This window comes from Bactrocera oleae, chromosome 3 (assembly GCF_042242935.1).
Source record: "Bactrocera oleae isolate idBacOlea1 chromosome 3, idBacOlea1, whole genome shotgun sequence".
Taxonomy (NCBI): Eukaryota; Metazoa; Arthropoda; class Insecta; order Diptera; family Tephritidae; genus Bactrocera; species Bactrocera oleae.
Window position 1 is genome coordinate 55,934,175 of NC_091537.1, and position 22,142 is coordinate 55,956,316.

Below are 22,142 nucleotides of genomic sequence, written 5' to 3' on the forward strand. Positions count from 1 at the left end.
CCTTTAACTTCTCCAAGATCGTGGGAATTCTTAAGTGCGCTCCACTTGGACCGTTGTGTAGCTCGATGAGAAACTCAGAAACTAACCTTCGGAACAATTATAAGTGCTCGGGAGCTTTTCATCCATCTTCGCTTTTCCATATTCCATATAAGCAGTCACACACCAACTTTAAATTGCTCTGTTCTGCCCAATATGCTGTTGCGACTGAGCATTCTCGATCATTTCTTCACTTGTTGTACATTTGTTTAATTCCACTTCATGCATTGCACCTTGCAATAGCTTGATCTTCTTGCAAAGATTCATCCATTTCAGCCGTAATTTTATCCTGCTCTTCTGACTGTAAGGACACCTGTGATAATATACGCGCTTCCTGCTCTTCCAACTGTGAGGTTACTTGTGCTGGAATACAAGCTTCTATCTCTTCTGACTGAGAGGACGTCTGGGCTGGCGTACACGGTTCTTGCTCTCCCGACTGTTTTTTCTGCGTTGATATATGAGCCCGTGTAGCTCCAACTGTGCTGACATACGCCTCAATATTTTCAAACTGTACTGACAAACATTCCCCATGCATTTTGAACGCTGCTGACTACGGCGTATCTAACTGTAAGCTTGACATCTCTGCTATTGGCAAGGTTACTTGCGATGTTCGTGCATCCTTTTTTTTAATCTGTGTCGATATTTGCGTTGACATCTGCGACATTGCAGCCAATCACTGGTCCAACTCCATAAAGTTTAATGAGCATTGCGCCTCTTTATTTTCTTCTATCTACGTTGTTTCTTCATCCAATTTCAATTGAAAAACATACTCCTCTGCAAGATGAGTATCTGTTAGCAAAAATGTTAAATACTTGTTACTGTTCATTCATACATATATAAGTTAAAGATTTGGTTCCTTTTGTTCAGCGAGTGGGAAAAATGTAACTCATTGCTCCTTGGATGTTAAATGTCTTTCCCGCTCTATTATATCCTATTGGATTTGTTTTGGTAAGCGGTATGGAATATATTGGTTACCGAATCTCTTAACTGTCTGTTAGATGTAACAAATGCATGTGTTACCGAATATGTTAGCTATGTGTTACCATTGCCATATACATGTGTTAGGGTACGCTAAGCGTTATTGTGTTGGTTATCAGTTTGTTACCTCTAACTTATAAACATGTTAGCGCATTTGTTACCTATTTGTTAGCAGAAACAAGCATATTTGTTACTTTATTTTGATCGACATCGACGTGTTACTCTTTTTGTTATCCATCTGTTATCTCCAACAAATGCATATGTTATCATATCGCTCACCTTTTTGATACCATAACCAATTCCAATTGTTTTAAATAAAATTCAGTACTTTTTATAGTAATTTGCATTATATTATTAAAAAATCGTATTTACTTAAACTTACTATTAAAATTAATTAATACTATATATGCATATATAAAATTTATATATATAAATATGTTCTAAATTAGAACCTATATATATATATTTATGTATAAATTATATATATATATTTATGTATAAATAAATACATATATATACAAAAGTCTGCGTACAGGGTACCAACAAAAATAATTCGTTGGAAAAAATAATTTTATGTACTTTTTATAAAAACCAATTTATTTGATGTTCATGAAAATAATAATAATTCCGACGAATAAAAAATCCATTAGAAAAAGTCTGCGTACAGGGTACATAAGTCGAGCAAAGATATTCTTCCCCCGAATTCTTCTGAATATTTAATAGAAAGTCGGATATCTCCATGTTTTAAAACTTCCGCTAGAGGTTTTGGTATTAAATAGACAAGCTCAGACGTTTCTGCATATCCTTTAAGATAATTGTGCGTTGGCGGATTTTACCTTCCAGTGAATCCCATAGGTGCTTTTTAGGATTGAAATCTAGTAATTCTGCTTGGGAACGTTATAAAATAACCAAAGCTTAACTATTTCTATGGTGTATGGATCGTTATCCTGTAGAATAGCAGTCACTTTCAAGCCACAATTTTTCCGCTCTTTGTTTCAAATGTGTTTTTGAGATAATAAGGTATGCATATTTGTGCATGGTGAACTCTATAACTTCCATTCGGCCCACTCTATTACTAGATATGCACCCCCATATCATTACTTCTTCACCACAGTGCTTCACAGTATTTATCAAGTTTACTACAGCCTTTTTCTGCGCTGTGAAATGACAATTTTGTGTAATTTGATCGATAAATGGTATCAGATTTTCACTGCTTCAAATTCTATGGGATTCTGCAACAGACTAGTAATAAAGAACTTAATGTGATTTTATTTTAAAATTTATTATATAAAAAACATTTAAAAAATAAAAGAAAATAATACATAGGCGTGTACGCAGACTTTTTCTGCCGAGTGTATACAGTTTAAATATAAGTATTTACACTTAAAGTTTATACGTAAACACATAAAGAACATCTAACTATACAATCTTATAAATAATTACGTATGCTGCAATTATAATAGTATGTATAAGCATTAAGTATATGATTTTAGCGTCGTTTGCGTCCAGCTATTGTTGATGTTGTTGTTGTAGTAGCGGCAGAAAACATTGCTGAAGTAATTTCGAGAAATGGTGCCGAATTGACAGTCCTTGGCTAGATAAAAATCCGGGTCCGTTCCGGTTACTTAGACTATGGACGAACAACTCTTGGTTCCTTAATCACGATAATGCTACTGTTTTTTCCTCGATTCGTATCTTTCCAGAATCACCGTATTCACCTAATTAGGCTCCGTGAGACTTGGTGCTGTTCAGCAAACTCAAAAGACCAATCCGGTCTAATGTCTGAAAGAAAAAATTCGAAGAAAAATGAGTTTATTGAAATTTCTTATGTAAGTAGGCAGTGTCAGATATATACATATAAATATGAACAAAATTTATTTTAATAACGCTAATAAGTTATTCGTACTTTTCATCGTTTAGTATTTGCTGTTGAAACGTCACTAAACATTTCCTTGATTGAACATTATATTCCTCGTTGTAGCCCATTAACGATATATAAATAGAACTTAATTTTTAAATCTATAAATGATTTAAGCGCCTGTTTCATATGTGTATCACATTCTTTTTTAAAATGCGACATTTCAGCCATTACAGAATAGCAAATAAGATCGGTGCGATTATTCACATCGGTCATTTGTGCATTGCTCATCTTTTGCTCTGAGGTTAAAAGTTCGCATTCTTTGCGTTTTTATATTGCACTCTTGTGTGTTGAGATAATGTCTGGAAAACTGTTGAGGACGCCTCTGAAATAAAAAATACATAGAAAATGAAGTCATTATGTATAAGTATATTTACATTAATATGTATGTATATGCACGTATCTATGCATATATTTTTAAGTACTGAACGACATACATACATATGTATGTATTGATGCACAACAATGCCCATGTCATTCATAATATATAAGTATATAAATCGATTTAGCCATGTCCTAAATCCTGTCCGTCCTTCCGTCTGTCTGTACATACGCGGACTAGTGCGAACTACAACATATAGCTGTCATAAAAACTGACTGATCAAAGTCAAGTATTTGTATGGAAAATTTTTTATTGGATAATATATCTTCACGAAAGCTAGCACGGCTTATTGTGCAAAACAACTCTTCAATTTCTAAAGATATTGTTCAGATCGGACCACTGTAGCATATAGCTGCCATACAAACTGTAACCGACTTTAACGTTTTTCTTGTTTTTAATCATCTTCAACATTCTGAAACAAGCAAATACACAGTTATGTACACATTTATTGGTCCACAAATATTTATAATTTTTAGGCATTACTGCTAATTGCTTGCACAATTCACTTCTAGTTTATTCATTAATACTATTGTTTGAGATTGGAATATTGTTTAGGGTATAAGCCCCCCTCTAAATGTACATACGCTACGCCTATGAAATAAAATATCGCCTGATTGTAACGTTATTTATTCTCTCTTTTGTTATTCGCATTCAGTTATATACATTTAGGCGTATTTTTGTTCGTACACACGTATGTCAACGACGCCGACTATCTTTGTAAACTGCATAGCCTATAGGTGTTAAGTTATTATTACTGTTTTTTGTACATGTGACTATTTGGCATATATGTAATTGCCTGCTTCTACGGATTTTTAGTCAGTGCTAAAAATAAAGTAGTGAAGACAGATGAGAAGCCAACAAGCGGATTTTCTTTTAATTGAATCCTATTCAATTATATTAAACACATTATTATATTAAATATTCTGCACACGAGCAGAAATTTAAACACCCAAACGCAAATTCATGCATATGTGAATAATGGAAACCAAAACAAAATGATTTAATGCACTAATTAACCAACAGGGGAAACTTTAGTATACCATCCCACGATTTCATAGTTAAACTAGGTATAGATAGATACAGATAAAATTGGTTAGGGTAGAGGAGATTCTCAAAATAAGGAATATAGATATTCTTATTTTAAGTTGAAAATTTTAAAAATTGTATCTTGTAATTTCTCGATGTATAGTTAATTTTTTTTTATAATATGTTCTTATTATTCACCAATAAATTGTTTCTACATATTTACATTTTATCAATTATTGTATTCTAATATTTGCTGGAAAAAAAGTGTTTTAACACAACTTTACAAATAAATACAAGTAGGTAAAAATAAAAAAAAGTTAAATATAATTTTTATATAGAAATTGTTGCATATTTTTAGGCAGAAGAAACGGAACGTTGGCGTATCAGGCGGCTCGCCTTCGACGTGGAAGCACTATGCTGCAGTCCACCAAACGATAGGTGGTTATAAAAGCTTTTGCTCCGCTGAGCTTGTAAGTTGTAATTGTATAGAAGTACAATAGGTTCCATAATGAGCCGTATCATTTAAATAAATATATACTATGTAAACATTAGTTCGTTCTATGTCATTAGTTTAATGAAACGGCTTTTATTAGAATATTTACAGGACTATTATGTATTTAACGAGTATGCACATATGTATATTTTCAGTGGATTTAGGAAACAGAAGGTAAATGCCGGTAGAGGCTCAAAATAAAATCGCTACTTGTGACCTTTAACTCCTGGCCCATCGATGTCTAATGTTTCAAATCGTCCTTCATCTTGTGACGGTGGAAAAGCAAGAAAGAAGACAGTGTCAGGGATGGAAGAGATGAGGGACGATTTATTAATGGCGACTCAGGCGATAAGGGAAGACGTTGGAAAACGTCGAGAAATCCTAGAAAAATAAGGAAAGGATTTTTGGGATATAAAGGATTCTTTCATCAACTCCCTTCGTCGCCAAAATTAGTAGTATTATAAGTATAACAGTATTATTTTAATGTGTGAATTAAGAATTTTCTGTGTATATAATATATTTTTGAGTTTTTAAAGAGTGAACGAAAAAATTTTAGTTTTGCCTCTATAAATTTAATAAAAATGCAAGTATATATGTAATATATAGAATATATCTTCTAAAAGTATTTGTGTTTGATAACTAGAATTTGTATGTAAGTATGGAATGGTTATTTCAAAGTTCAATGCAACAACATACCGAAATATGAAACGAAGGCTTGTCTTATTGCCTCTGCCATTGGGTTAATATCTCCAGAAATGTTAGGGACGTTTTCTAGCAACTGGCGAACTTGATCTTCGATTTGTTGTGCTGCAATCCACCTCCTTCTCTTTCCATCCTCTTTCAAAAAGTTGTGCAAAATACAGCACGCTTTTATGACAGTTTTCGTGTCGACTATGTGGTTATCCAAACCTTTGCCCACCAGCCGAAACCTTGCCTTTAAATGACCGAAAACATTCTCGACGACATTTCGAGAGTGTATAGTTAAATTTTTTTTTATCCAATGGTTGGTTTATAGAAAATGGATATGGTTTCATCAAATCTTCCTAAAGTTTGAACGCAGAGTCGCCCAACAAATGAACTCTCAAAAATAGTCATTACAACGGCCTCTACTACTAACGTTGATGCATATAAAGCAACATCTATAACATTAAAGAAATACGTTAGGGGTTTGAACGAGCTTCATAACAAAATTTATTCAAATACAAAGGCCAAAAACATCGCCAGACTTCATGGCATAACTTAATTAGAATGGTGCAGACAGAGCTTTTGCCAATTCCAAACATATTTCCAATTGTCCGGTATTCTGCAGAAGAGCCAACTATATGCTGTTACATTGCAATTGAATTGCCTTCCGGTAGTTAATGTTTTTCCTCTCCAAACCTTTAAGCTTAATATATAATTTTTTGAAAGATTGGCGGTTCATTCGGAAGTTGCTTTTAAAAAATGCATCTGAATTTATCTGGCCATCGACTTCTTAAAACATTTAATGAATAATACATATAATATCAATATTTATATACATACCTTTATCCAAATAGACCTTGTGGAATTTGCTCCATATTGATAAGCTATTTTGAGAAATGTGTAAACCAGCAGTAAACGTTTCATTGCTAGGCGCCTAAAATGTTTTCTTTTAATAAATATTAAAAGATGTGAATTCTTGAATGCCAAAAACAGCTCTTTTATAAATCTCCAAAGGCAGTGAGAACCGCCTTGATTAGTGAAGAGTTTATGTAATCTAATCACTTCAAATATTCTCGATAAATCGTCTACGTGGAAACTCACTCTTAAGTTCGATCACTGGATTGTTAAATTAAAGTCCCAATTTAATGGCTATACACTATTTACTACACTATTTTATTTCCAATCCAAACAACTAAACGCTTTACTACTCATTATCCGAATTTACAACTTCTTACTTATATCTCAATTGCTCTTTACACCAGAGATAAGGAGATGCCCAACTCGTCTCTCACTGGAAATGAGAGCGCAATTGATAAACGTCAAAACCTACTGAACTCAAGCAACTGTCAAAGTTCAGTAGGTTTGACGTTTAGCAATTGGAAAAAGAGGGACGGCCAGATTAAAATCCTACAGAAAAATATGTAAACAGAGAGATTTGTGCTGCTGTTGAAGATCACTAACAAAAATTAGAAAACAATGAAAATGAAAGAAAATGCGAAATTGAAATGTATGTGATGATATCTTTTGTGATGTCATGCTAAGTGGTATTGATTTTCAATTGAAAATTTTTAAAAACATTTATTAATTGAGAGCGAATACATTTATTCTTTTGATTACGTATTGAAAGTTCAAAAATCAATTGTTTAATATATCACAAAATCACAAAAAGAGAGTATAAAAAGTTTCTGAATATGTTTAACGGATACATGTATAATAATATTTAATCTTAATAAATGATGGGTATTTTAATTTAAATTCCGATCTGGCTACAATGGAAAATGTTATAAAAAACGCTAATTTTGAGGCGCTCTCACACTGGAAAGAATTGGGCATCCCATTATCCCTGCTTTACACGACAGCACTCTAACTAGTACTGTGTCTGCTGCACAATACGGCAGCCCTTATATATGTAATAAATCGTTAACAAAACTTCGCCACTCGAATACTCTGGCAACTACCAATATCGCCGTCTAGTTAATTCTGGCAATTTATCGCCTTTATTTTGTTCTCGTATCCGTGTTCATCACCCCTACAAGACGGGTAAAAGTTAGCTCACTGTTTACCGATAGGTTATCAGTACTTAATGCATTAGTTATCCGATAGGTTACTTTTGTTCTAGTCTCAGGAAAAAGGTAACTATTTCTCCTCTTTCACTACACGTCGGAGTGATTATCTTACTCGCTCTCTCTCATTGCTTTTGCGCAAATGCTACATATATTTTACTGCTCTACATTGCCAACTATTTTGGAAAACTATCTGTTACTTTTTGGTTAACAGCGTCGTTTTCATTGGCTATTTGTTTGGTTACCCATCTGTTACTGAAAATAGTTTGTTGGGTTATAGATATGGCTACCTATAAGTTATAGAAGACTGATTCATAGATTATTTGTTTGGTTATCCATTGGTTACAGAAAACTGGTTGATTGGTTACCTCGAACACTTCTGTGGGTTATTTGTTTAGTTATTCATTGGTTACCACTACCTAACGTATCGATTAATGTTTTACTTATAAGTAAAACAATTGAAATTCTCATTAAATTTTTATTTATTTATTTTTTTTTTATAATTTTCCTTTCTATTGTTACAAACTTTTAGTAATTATTTTAGTTTAGCTTTTAAATATTAGCATTAATGTATACATGTATATATGTATATATATTACAAACAAAATTTTCTTTCTTACAATAATTTAAAAAAATTGTTAGAAATTATTTTAGATTAGATTTCAAATAAAAGCATTTATAAATATATACATACATATATACATTTCAAACTAAATTTTACATAACATTATTGTTATTTTTGTTAAAAATCTCATTAATATATTCATATATGGTTTATAGATAGTTAATATTGATTATCAAACTTTTATACTTAATTGTTAATATTCGAACATTAGGTACATACATGTACCCTTATTAAACAATAATATTTTTAATTAATTAATTTTGTACTTCATATTAATAGCTAACTTAATTTTTATATTTTAAAAACTACAATGTACTTAATATACATATGTTATTTACGGTGGTTACCTTGGCTACACGTTAACATTGTTTACTTCCCGTATCATTTTGTTTTGTTACCTTAACATTGTTTTGGTAACCAAAAAAAGGATTAACATGGGTTACCTATGTTAAGGTAATTAAACAAAATGTTAAACTTTCAGCTGAGGACATTTTCTAACCAAACAAAATATTTTAGGTTAATTTGAAGAAGTCTTCCACTATTAATTTTATGCTAAAATGAACCAAAAGAAAAAATTTTTAATAACAATCCTAATAATTAAAGTATATGTACATATTCAACATAGAAATATACAATATTTGTCAGTTATGATTAAATTATTCATACTTATATTATGACCTCAATTATATATAACATCTAGAATAGTTATATATCATAATTTACTTAATTGTATTCAGTAAGCTGTCATTACCTCACAGTTTACATACAACCCGTAGAGCTTCAGCACAGCATTAATTTACTTCTCAACCGATTTACGCACAGCCTCAATGCCAAACACTTGGAATATTTCAATTCGATACGCAGCAACCATGGCCAAATGTGTGTTGGATTGAAAACGCGCATCTTATAGTAGACATGGTTCTCCGAGATGACAGTCCTCTGCGTATAAATAGTATTGTTGACGGTGATGTGCTCCAAACGACACAGCACATTCTAAGCATTCTCGGCGTTCTCCGCTGCACCACTTGATGTAGAATATCTTTCGCATAATAGCCCACTAAACACTGAAACAGTAGTGCGGCGTTCTAATTGGCCTGTTACAAAAGATGATCGTTGCTCACCACGATGACAAATCCCTGCAAGGCAATACAACCTAGAGGAGGCAAGACAATATAAGTTAATGGTCTTTCCAACCTTAAAGCACAAAATAAGACAACCTACCTTGGAATAACCATTGCGAAATATCTCACACAACCCTTCGCGATCGCCACATAATTTATCTCACTGTATTTCCAGTTCGGAAACATCATCGGCGAAAACCTTCGAAGTTCTGGTGACCCACACAAGCTAAACCTGTAAAATAATTATATTAATAATTTTTTACTTTATTAATTTTGGTCCTGTACTTGGATATAGTTAAAAGTCCTACATTATTCTTGATTTAAACCAAGTTAATGCCATCCTCTTGAACGTTCAAACGCGTGGAGAAGTAATCGCCATTTCTTTGCTTATCACTTTTTTGAAACTAAAAAGATAAAAAAGAAAACAATAAAAACGCTTTGTAATACACATGTACATAAAGCCGCAATCAATAATGATAGCGCTAAAGTAAAACTTTAACAAATAAATTAAGTAATAATTAATAATAATAAATTAAATAAAGCTTATAGTTTTTAGTTTTTATGCAAATGAATGCATGCTAATTCACTGAGTTAAACAAACTTTGCGCACATTTTTCACTTATCGAGTTAATACGCAAAAACACTTATCAACATGTACATACCTGTTTGACCGCAACTTCAGCACGATTTAAATTAGTTGAATTCGACTCCAATCCAAGCAACTCGCAATCCAAAAAACCTAAAGAGATACATAATATATTAGTATATAATATAAAAGATATTCTATTATATGAAGAGGCCCCAATGAAGGAGGAAAATTATATTTTTGTTTTAAATCGTCTTATTTTGACGCGAAGATTATAAATCCGGGAGTGGAAAGTGGATTTTTTCAATAATTCATATATAATTTTATATAAAAATATATTTAACATAGTTTGCACATATTTTTTCAAGTAACTTTGTTGTTGTAGCGGTAGAATTCTGTCCAATTCAAATCACTAATTTAGACATTTTCTTGTGAAAAAAAATACTGAAGAAATGTAACAGTCACAATTGCTTTTACGTCGCGATCGGATGGTATGGACGAATAGAGATCGTCGAACTCCTTTCTGCACACCCCGGTGTTGGACCGACCAGGGTTATTTTTTTGAAGCGCAACCGATGGCCGCCAATGCAGAAAGGAGTTCGACGCGAATGAATTATGAACACCCCGGTTTTGGACTGACCAGGGTTATTGGTTATTACACAAGCCGCTGTGCAAAAAGGAGTTACCACGCGAAAGAACATGTGCGAAGTGTGTAATTTTTTGTAAAAAATACCTTTATTTTTAATTGAAAAAATCGACTTTCCGCTCACGGATTTGTAATCTTCTCGACAAAATTAGATGATTTAAAAAAATTTTACTTTTACAGGCCTCCTTCGTTTGGGGGTCTAAACTATACATATACCAAAATTTTAACATAACCATACTTACCAAATTGGTTTCGCACTTTATACTTTTCCTATACAATAAGTTCTTGTTGCTTAATATTGTATTGTGCTTCCAAAATGGTCTTCGTTTGCTTGTTTCCTGTTTTGAAAATAGTTTAATTTAAGAAACATTTATGAAAATTAACAAATAAGCGATTTTTTTGACAGATTCATTGTCTATGTGCGCATCTCTTTCTTTTGAATTCAAAAATTTGCATGATGAATGTTGCTACTCTTACAATCGATTTTTCGATTTAGAAACAAAAAGTTAGTTTTGAATATATAGTGGTGTAAGATGTGAAATTTTATAAGTGTGGTAGTGAATTGGTTACCACCGTCTTATATGAAGCATGTCTCGAAAAAAATTAAGTTAAAATTGGCGGATGTTGTTAAATTCGGCATTACAACCACAATGAGTGAGGCAGGTACAGTATCCCCCCCTTAATTGATTTTTCCGCTTATTTGACTCGGTCCAAAATATATTGCACATAAAATTCGTGTACAATTTCCCGCTTAATTGAACCCGGTTAATTGATTTTCCCGCATAATTGGTTAAAAATATGTGTTATTAAAAAAATATACCTTCATTTTTCTTTGCATAAAAAACCTTCGTAAAAAAAATAATCTGGCTTTGCCGCACATACTTATTTCGCAGCAGTTGGCATCTCTGCAAAGTAATTGAATACATATGTTTATTGGTGAAGATATTTTAGATAGTGCTGATGGTGTGGATAGAGATGAAGAGATGATATCGTTGGAAATGAGAGAGTAACTCATCTACTCGACTTTGACAGTTGACTGGATCGGGTATGTTTTGACGTTTCGCGATTGAAACGACTCGAACGGCCAGATTAATGGCACAAAGAGTCACCGACACAAAACCGTGGACCGAATGTGAGCGCAATATAAATGAACAGTCACCACCGCTTCTACCGTCCGCTTCAACAGACCGTACGGTAGGATATCCGGGAAAATTGGTTTTTGGATTTTTTAGGTAGAAACGAGTGAGCTGAGAGTGAGAGAGCAATCTCTTGCAACGCAGGGTTGCCAATCTCGATATTTTGTAGTAATCAAAAAATTAACTTGAATATATTTGAAATATTCTTAAATTAACTTAAAATCACAGTCGAATACACTTATTTATAAATAAGTAAATTATTTTTATTTGGATTTTAGTTTTGAGCTTTTACATTATGAAAAATTTCAACTAAAAAACTAAATGTGAAAAATCGTGTATAGTGTATAATGTATATAAAGAACAACTGATTTCTGCATTGTAACTACGCTCATAACTTTTGACAAATTTGGTTTGATACGGGCGGTAAGGAAGGAAGTGAGAAATGTCGGTGACTGTTTGGGCACTAAAAGTCTACCAAAAATACATGTGAACGGAGAACTTTGTGTCGCCGTTCAAGATCACTAATAAAACACACAATGGTAGTTAAAGAAGGTGCGAAATTTAGATGTAATTTTTTGTAATGCGATGCATCATAGTATTAATTTTCAATTGAAAATTATTAAAAACTTTAAATGATTGAGAACTAACAAGTAAATCACTTTATTAAGTATTGAAAGTTCAAAAGTCAGTTGTTTTAATATACCATAAATTCATGAAAAAATAATTAAATAGTTTTTCCATATATTAAACGTCCAATATTAAAGAATTTTTAATCGTAATAAATGCTTGGTGTTTTAATTTGAATGCCCTGGCTTCGATGGAAATTGCTATAAAAAACATTAATTTTGAGGCGCTCTCACACTGGAATAAGTTGGGCATCCTCCCCCCAAGAGAAAGAAGATTTTCATTCAAAGCCTCTGTCAGTTCTCGAAGCTTTATAATACATTATTGTGTGAATTAAGGAATACCGAATCCCATGTTATTTCACATATTATATACAAACAAAAATTACAAACTTCTTCAATTAACATTTTAATCATGTAATCAAAAATCTCTAAATATATGAATGCACGCGGTGCATATATACAATAATATGAATTGCTTTTGTTTCTTAAGTTTATTTTATTTTTTATAACAACGATCTCTACTTATATAAGTGCATTGTCTTGGTTTTTTCCTAATATTTTTCCGTTTAAAGTTAAAATTATTATTTAAATATCATTACTAAAAACTAAATAAATAATTAAAGTGCACATATCTGCAACTATGAAACCAGTAATATTGCTTTTAAGCCACTGCTTGGTGGTTTTTGCCTTGTGTGCTGGAGCAGAATCATGCTGGAAAATCCAATGCTATCCATCAAAGAGAATATTGCTTAACTGTCTTATCACGCATTCTAAAACATCCTGCTGATACATTTTCGCCCCAGTTTTAATCCAGTTTTTATAGAAAGGAAGAGATGTAACGCCTTTACACCTTTTAGAAGCAAATATTTACAGCAGCTTGATGGTCAGCACGTTGAATCCTTAAAATAAAATTGTTTGCCAGTTTGGAAGTTTTTGAGTAGATTTTGTCGTTTTGCTTATTAAAACTCCTTTATATACGAGGTGTGTTCAAAGAAAAAGGTGAATTTTGAAATCTCAAATAAGTCATTAATGCATCAGTATTTTTCAATACATGTTAAGCAACATATTAATATACTAAGAGTCCTCACACGCCTCTGTGCAATGTGGAGCCAACGAACGGTGAGTGTGGGCGGAGATTTTGTTGAAAAAACGAAAAGACGACTTTGTCAACAAACATACATATATATGGAGTGGCAACTAAGTAATTGCGGATTTTTTTTTAAAAAATCAAAGACAATTTTTTCATGGAACTAAATAACTTTATTCTGTAATGTATTGCCCATTTTGATCAATGACCTTTTGCCATCTTTCAGGCAGCATCATAATCCCACGTTCATAAAACTTCTGGTTTTTATTAGCAAAAAACTGAATCAGGTACGATTTGACATCATCATTATTGGAATTTTTACCATTTAAGGAGTTTTGTAAAGATCGAAACAAAAAGTGATCTGATGGTGCAAGATCAGGACTATATGGTGGATGTGGCAAAACATCCTAACCAAGCTCCAATAATTTTTGCCGAGTGACCAAAGATGTATGTGGCCTTGCATTGCCATGATGGAATACAACACTTTTTCAATTTATCAATTCGGTCCGCTTTTCTTAAACTGCATTGTTTAATTTCGTTAGTTGTTCAATGTAGACAACAGAACAGATCGTTCGGTACCTTTATGATCCCACCAAACTGATAACAAAACCTTCTTTTGATGAATACCATCTTTTGATGTTGTTTGGCTGGTTCACCTGGCCTGCTCCACATAAACAGCACATAACTTTTTGTCAGCTTGCGATGCGTTTTCCCTTTTTTAAAAAAGCAAAATATGACGAAAATGTTCCTTTTAATCTTCCATTTTTCAACGAACGCCAAACAAAAACTACTCAACCGATCAAAAAACTTTTTTTTTACTGATTGACAGCTGAATTGCCAACTATCAAATAACAAAATGTGTTTTAGATTTGGACTACGCCAGCAAACCTAAAAATTCAACTGAACTGTTATCTATGAGTGAAATCCGCAATTACTTAGTTGCCAACCATACATACGTACCTATGAGCTCGCATACATATTGACACCAAATTGTGCGTATTTGCTATTGAAAATTGACTTATGGCTTTTTGAAATACTACGATTACAAATTGGGCTGCATATTCATAGAGTCGTATTTAGATAAAATGGGCTAAAAATAAAAACTATGAAATAATGATAATAAGTAATCATATAAAAGTACTATATGGACTTATAGGTGAAAACCCATATCTTGGGACCTGCTTAACCGATTTCAAGCGAATTCAGTGCAAAACATTCTTCTCAAATATTTTAGTGCGAAAATGGGCGAAATCGGATTACAACCACGCCTTTTTAATTTGTAACACCATTTTTAATTCCATCCGATTCTTTCACTTTCCACTATTCAAATCAAACAACAATAATTGTATCGGGATAAAACTTTGCGAAAATAATGCGTTTAAAGTATACCACCTTGTGACAAAAAACTGTCTAAATCGAACCAAAATTGTTCAAGCCCCTTGGAACTGAATATGTGTTGACTTTTTACCGAATATATCGGTCAATGTGTAAGATAAGTATAATTGAAATTCATATAATAAAATAAATAAATGAAACTCTTGATAATAGTATGTTTTTTTGTCAAAAATGGGTTGAATTGGATCAATAATTCCTTTAATATAAAATTTTGCCAACATCTGAAGTACTTTCCCGGGCTTTGATCCTTGCAAGTTGCGAGAGTATAAAATGTTCGGTTACACCCGAACTTAGAACTTCCTTACTTGTTACTATATCAATTTTTGTTCATACAAATGCGAAAGAACATCTATGCATATGTATGTATGTACATTTTGCTTGGTTCTCTTATAGAGTGGTGTAGTTCGTTGCGTTCCCTGATAAGGTGGTGAACTTTTATTTTCGAGCTTGCGCGTTTTCGATGTTCCCTCATCGTAATTAACATCTTAGAACAGCTAACATATGCGCCTTCTCTATTCATTAACATTCTCTGCCTATAGTGCATACTCCGTAGCAGCTTGAGTTGCCATTTATAAAAACAGCAATACATCACATTCAACATGGATTTAGTAATTTAAAATGCTACAGAAGTTCATGTCTCTCAAACATCTATTGGCGATATGTGTGCTTCACACGTTAAACTTGAAGATGGAAGTAAATTGATGATGATTGTTGTGTACATTTCTCCTAATAAATAAAATAAATGATATCATTTCATTTTTACACGAGAGATTATTTCCGTACAGTCACAGAGGTTCAATAATTTTCAAAACCAATAAAGACAAATTACCATTGATTTTAGCTGGGGATTTCAATGTAAATTTTGCAAAAGATGAATCAACGCCATTAATTACGTTTCTCCAAGAAGAATTTCAATTGCAAATTAATAACAATCTAAGAGAACCTACCACCAGATACGGAACAGCAATAGATGCTGTATTTATTAGATATCTTGATAATGTCATGGCCAATACTTTTGTAACATACTTCAGTTACCATCGACCAATTGTCACAGTAATACCGTTCTCAGAGGCAACATCGACTATAACTATTACCGAAGTCACTGATTAAACGAATTAAGTAGTCACGATTTGAAATAAATTCGTAAATTTTTGTATTTAATGAAAATAAATGTTTATTCAATAAATAGTCATCGTTATCTGGAAAAAAATCGTAATACAATATTTTATTTGTATGACATATTTAGTTCCTATCACAATCTGTTCTTTTCTGCATATTACTTTTACAAAATAATGTGGATGTTTCACATTATTTTTATTACATTTTCCTTTGCGACACTTATTATGGGTCACACTGTACATAAAAATTATAATAAAAAACTACTTGTTCTGCGAATTCGCCCTCGCTGTACGCATTGTAAACTTTTGTAACAGAATTTATGGCAGGATTAAGTATATACAATAAAAGTTAACTTAATTCTACGTTTTATTATTATAAATGTATATATGCTGGTTTTCAATAAATGTATTTAATTTTATAATGTGGGTGTCGCCACAGATTTTAATTACGCGAAAAAAATAAAATAATACTGTCGATTTTTACACTCTTGCTAGATGTTGCAACAGAGTAATAGTCTTGCTCTCCTAACGGTTGTTTGTACGCAGAAACTCGCAGTTGGATAATACTACTCTACCTATTTCAACCTACATAATATTACACTGACATTGACTCATTGTCAATTCGGGTCACCTAAGAATTGAAGTTATCGCAATAAAACCTCTCAGAAATAGTGCCTTTAAGGTATGTCATCTTATATGTAAAAATTTTCCACGTCAGATCATAGGTTTTGAAGCCTAGATACCGAATATGTTGTCCTTTGTGCGCGTAGCTGACTTTTTACCTAAAATTTTCGCCAATCTGTGATATATGAATTTCAGAGAGAATCTTTTTCTTAGAATCTTCTGAATATAAATATTCTTAATTAAGTGTTCTCTTAACCATTAACGGACTACGAATTCATTCGCTTTAAACCCAAACTCGCCCATAATATAAAGGTCTCCGCGATCCACTTACTTTTCCCTCATATACTCAAGATTTTTAATTTCATAGTAGAGTTTAGATCTCATACAATTTAGATTAGCAATATTTTATTCGGTTGTGAACTGCGTGGATATTGGTGTGTACCTTTCTCCAAGCACTTAGATAGAGATTTGGTTTAGTTAAATGAATGTGTTCTGTATGTCTTTTATAGAATCGTATACTATGCATTTGATCGTGTAATGATCTTTAGCAAAGTAGTTGTGCAATGGCCAAAAAAGGTTTCTGAGTTGGAACGACAAATTTTTAACAGATGGTGCCACTGCCATTCCAATGTAAATTGTGAAATTTCTGTCCGGCTCACATTGAAATTATCATCGAATTTAAGTCTTATTGAACGCAATATAGCATAAATCCTAAGTATAAATCCTTTGCGTCGAGAGGAGGTATTGTGGAAGCAAAGTAGTTAGTAGTAAATTATATTAAATGCATATGTACCTTAAATTACATATGTATACCTATGTACCTCTTGCAACCCTGTCAAGTATTATGGCATTTTTTATCATTCATACGTGTGTTAAAAACTATTGTACACATTAAATAAAGTCGGTTGTTATTATATCCTCGAAACTTTAAATTATAAAAACGTATTTAATTAAACTAAATATTAAAAATAGTAATACCTGAGAAGATCAACACTGTTTTCGATGACGATTTTAATTGTGTTTTCACTGATGACAACGCTTACAAGTTGGTGCTACGCAGACGTATCATGAACCATAAGGAAACCAAGTTCCAAAATAAAGATGAAGGCGTTGATTAAATAGGAGACGATATGTTCTTGTGTTGCATGGAATATTCCAAGTGTTGGGCTATTCGTAAATCGGCGCAGAAGGAAATGAATGAAGGCTGTACTGCAGTTCTAAAGTTTGTACGGGAGCTATCGTTATTTGGCCTTTTTGTGTGATGTAATAACAGCTTACTGAATATAAGTAAGTATAATATATTATATAACGCTTCTAGATATAATATGTAAGTGACGCCTTATATCGGCATTATATTAATATATAATTATTAATAATTTAATCAAAACTGGCCAATATTGTATGTTTGTATGTTGAATATGTACATAATGTATATACAGATTATTTATTGGGATTGTTATTAAAAATTGTTTCCTTTGGTTGATTTTAGCACAAATACGAAAGTGGTAAATTTCTTTATGTTAACCTAAAATTTTTTGCTTGGAAAAAATGAAATGTCAACAACTGAACATTTTTAATGGTTACCTAACATAGGTAACCCATGTTACTCATTTGTTTGTTTACCAAACAAAAAAAATTGTTTTTCTATTTATTTTAGATATTTGCGAATTTTGGAGGAAAATTCTCAAGCTGGATTCCATCACCAATCAGTGCCTGGATTATGAAAATTTTAGTTGTTAAATACTAAGAGTTCTAAATTATTTGTTAAAATATTATTGTTAAATTAGCTTCCATATATGTACATAATGGGCGAACATTAAGAATTAGTAAATTAATGTAACTATTATTGTAAATTATAAAAACCATATACCGAAGAAATTGCTGTGATTTCGTTTGTACAAACCGAATATTTTTTATTTATTTCGAAGCCTTTCTATTCCGCATCGAAACAGCTGTTTGAAGCAAACAGTTATTTTTAACTGATATGTAAATATTTTATTTTCTAAAAATTTAAATTTTCTTGTACACACATTAGTGCTGCCGTCAGAGTATTGGAAAATAATGACCTTACGTTACAAAGGATTAGAAGTAGGCTTTTCAGGGACAATTCGAATCCGTTTGAAGTTGTTGATGTTCTGTTTAATACTTTTATTGACTATTTTATATAATATTTGTTTGGGGTTCAAATTGGAGATTGTATAGGTTGGTTGTATTAATAGTAGGAATGTCTGATTATTACTGAAGTATCGCTGTGGCTATTGAGAGAAGTTGAAAGTTCCTTCCCCACCATTTCAATCTATAATTTATCTCCTTACAAAATCCTTTAGTGAAACTTGGAGTATTTCCGATAAAATGTAGTGGAATGGTTACCTGATATACGTAAAGTCACGAATGAGCCCACTTGGTCAGCTAGAAACGCCGGTTCGCTGTGAATAAAAGACCTATCTGCTTTAGCGCATTGAGGCTTCCAAAAATTTTTTGTCCGGCTAATATCAATTCCAGCTATTGTGCTTGGTTCGGTTTAGAAGGTATAACTACTTAGATACTTCAGGCTTTATTTTACAAAGTAGGGCAGAATATGTACCACGGGGAGATGCTAAGAGTAAGTATGGTAATTCAATAGACCTCTTACATTCCATTTTGATCCAGCAAAATATCACAGGTGTTGTTTGTTAAGCAATGCTTACTGAGCTCACACAAGGTGCAAAAGGCAATAGGCTAGTGGAGCGCCTAGTCTGATTAGATTGGGGTAACGAGTTTCCAGCAATTCTTCAGTAAGCAGGTATCCGAACCAGCCTGATATCGAATTTTTTTGATGATATTGCTAGTGTGCTCAGACCCACCTTGACGTACCTTCATCGCGGGATCAGCATAGCCAACATTTCCGTTCTGCTGTCGGATTTTATGCTCACCTCTCTGGATTAAGCTGCACATCGAAGCAGTACTTTTACCGCTACTTTAATTTCAGCCACTTCTGCTTGAAAAATACTAAAGCGGTCTGTAAACTATAATTAATGGAGAGCTCTTGACAGAAAACGCTCCCTCCAACCTTCCTCCGACCACATATCCCTTGTTGACAAGTACGCAGAGAAGAAACCATACGTTATTCGTTTCCAAATTACATTTAAATATGTGAATACGGTTTCAGAACAAGGCAATTAATTTCGGTATCACATCAAATTTAGTCGGTTTCTGTAACAGGTAAATTCGATTATCAAACCGAATCACTCCGTTTGTATATAAAAGTGATATACAGAACATGGCTGTATATACAGGGTGGCTTACGAATCGTGCTACAAAAACGAACCGTAATAACATTTTTTATTTAATGCATTACAATTATTTTTTCTTTATTGTATAGCAAATTTGATTTTATTTTTTATAATTAATTATTTTAAAAATTAGGTACGTAAATGACCGCCATGCTCAGCATATGCGTGACATCTATTTAGAAAATTATTCATTGCGGTCTGAAGGGTTGAAGTCGGGATTGCCTCAATTATCGATTTAATGGACTGCTTCAATTCAGTCAGATTTCTGGGTTTTGTTTTGTACACGTCTTGCTTGACATAACCCCATAAAAAACAGTCTGGTGCAGTCAGGAACCAAACGCTCTGAAAGGGATACGTCTGCGGCGCAGTTCTGGGTTAAAAACTCATTCAACAACTCTAAATAACTGTGCCCATTGATAGTTACTGTTACACCGTTTTCTTCCAAGAAGTATGGCCTAACAATACATCTTGATAAAACTGAGCACCACACAGTAACTCCTTGTGGGTGAAGTTCCGTTTCGTGAATTATTCCTGGATTTGATTCACTCCATATATGGCAATTTTGCTTGTTTAAGTTTCTGTTTAGATCAAAATAGGCCTCATCAGACATAAACAGGCAATTTATCAATTATTGTCTTTTTCGGGCATTTCAATAATTTTTTGGCAAAATTCTAGGCGAATAGGCAATTCTAGAGGGTCTAACCGGCTTTTTATTTGAACTTTGTACGAAAAAAGGTTTAAGTTATCATGAATTATCCGTTGCAATAATCGTCTGCTAACTCCAAGTTGCGCCGATAAGTTGCGAGTTGAAATTCATGGATCTGCCTGAATTGAAGATGTAACAGCCGTGATTGCCTCTTATTGCGACACTTCCAGATTCGGCAAACATGTTTACAAACCTCATAATGGTTTATGTACTCGTGGGAGTTCCTGTCTGAATTCCCTTTGGACGGAAATGACGGACTGTAAAGCATGAAGCCGCTGCACTATCCAAACCCCCTTTTTCATTCATTTTTAAAAAATTTAAATAGTAACTAGCCAAATTAAAAAAAAAGGAGTCGATTACTCACAAAGAAAACAAGTTATTACGGTTTGTTTTTGTGGCACGATTCGTGAGACACCCTGTGGTATATAAAGGGTTTTCGAGTCGTTTCGACTATTTTTAATATGTCATGATCTGTATCATGATATTTTTTTCATTGCATTCAGTAATGCTTACAATTTCACCATGGAAAGACATACGCAAGAACAACGTTTACAAATTATTAAATTTTATTTTCAAAATAATCGTTCTCCAATAGCAACTTTTCGTGCGCTTTTGCCATTTTATGGTCATAATAAAAAATATCGTAAAGATGCGGTGAATAAACAAAACTGTCTATTCTGGTGCGAAAAAAATCCACAAATTATTTATGAACAACAATTGGTTTTTGGTCTGGCGGAATCATCGGTATACTTCTTTCGAAATGAACCGTTACTGTCAAAGGAGTGTGGTATAGATCAATAATAACCAACATTTTATGGCCGCAATTGAAAGAAGATGATCTCGACAACATCTGGTTCCAACAAGACGTGCAACAACCGCATTATTGCGAGAAAAGTTTGGAGATTGGAGGATTTCAATAAATTGTGATAATGAATGGTCTCCAAGCATTTGCGATTTAACTTCATTACGCTACTTCTTGTGTGGTTATTTGAAGTCATTGGCCTTTAGCAATAAAGCAGACTCTCTTCCTGCTACAGAAGTCAACACTGATCGTGTTAGTTATAACATACGACTTGATTTAGTGAGAAAAGTACTCGAAAATTGGGTTCTTCGAATTCGTTCCTGCAAAAGAAGTCCTGGAAGCCATTTTAATAACGTTATATTCAAAACTTAATTGTATCGATCGTACTTCACATTAAATAAAAAAAAACTGAATTTCCTTAGTGGATAGATAATAGATAGCGAATTAGAAGTTGCCAGAATGTTCCAGTGCCGAAGTTTTGTTAAAAATCTACTATATAAGAGCTGCCGGATTGTGCAGCAGGCACACTTCTAATTAGATGGTTGTTGTGTTAAGCTCGGATAATAAGTAGTAAAGCGTTAAGTTGTTGGAATTGGAAATAAAGATAAATGTAAGGCCATTAAAGTGGTCCAGTGATACAATGCAAGAGTGAGTTATAGGTAGACGATTTATCGAAAAATCCGTTACAATTGGTGTCAGAAGTGCGATTGTCAAATAAAACAACAAACGGAGCAAAGGCCGAATTACAATTACGGTTACGAGAAACGATGGAAGCAAAAAACATTAATGTTGACGAATATGTGTTTCAATTGCGATTA

General features: G+C 32.9%; 3 long non-coding RNA genes and 1 pseudogene across 4 annotated transcripts; 1 reads left to right on the top strand and 3 right to left on the bottom strand.

The window, feature by feature from the left end:
* Positions 1-2,275: 2,275 nt before the first annotated feature.
* Positions 2,276-7,013, bottom strand: LOC138856222 (uncharacterized). 2 transcript variants are annotated; one of them, XR_011395343.1, is made up of 5 exons: positions 6,358-7,013; positions 6,037-6,303; positions 5,530-5,972; positions 2,921-3,257; positions 2,276-2,796 (listed from the first exon to the last, which is right to left on the bottom strand). It is a non-coding gene; the product is annotated as an uncharacterized lncRNA (long non-coding RNA). The 2 variants fall into 2 exon arrangements; XR_011395342.1 differs by having other exon boundaries at positions 6,037-6,306; positions 6,358-7,012.
* Positions 4,620-5,536, top strand: LOC106622431 (uncharacterized; annotated as a pseudogene).
* A 1,399-nt stretch (positions 7,014-8,412) lies between the features above and the next one.
* Positions 8,413-10,993, bottom strand: LOC118680934 (uncharacterized). The gene is made up of 6 exons (XR_004976576.2): positions 10,801-10,993; positions 9,989-10,065; positions 9,612-9,730; positions 9,427-9,558; positions 8,957-9,358; positions 8,413-8,757 (listed from the first exon to the last, which is right to left on the bottom strand). It is a non-coding gene; the product is annotated as an uncharacterized lncRNA (long non-coding RNA).
* A 3,962-nt stretch (positions 10,994-14,955) lies between these two features.
* Positions 14,956-16,671, bottom strand: LOC138855927 (uncharacterized). Its single transcript, XR_011395060.1, has 2 exons — positions 15,632-16,671; positions 14,956-15,528 (listed from the first exon to the last, which is right to left on the bottom strand). It is a non-coding gene; the product is annotated as an uncharacterized lncRNA (long non-coding RNA).
* Positions 16,672-22,142: the final 5,471 nt, after the last annotated feature.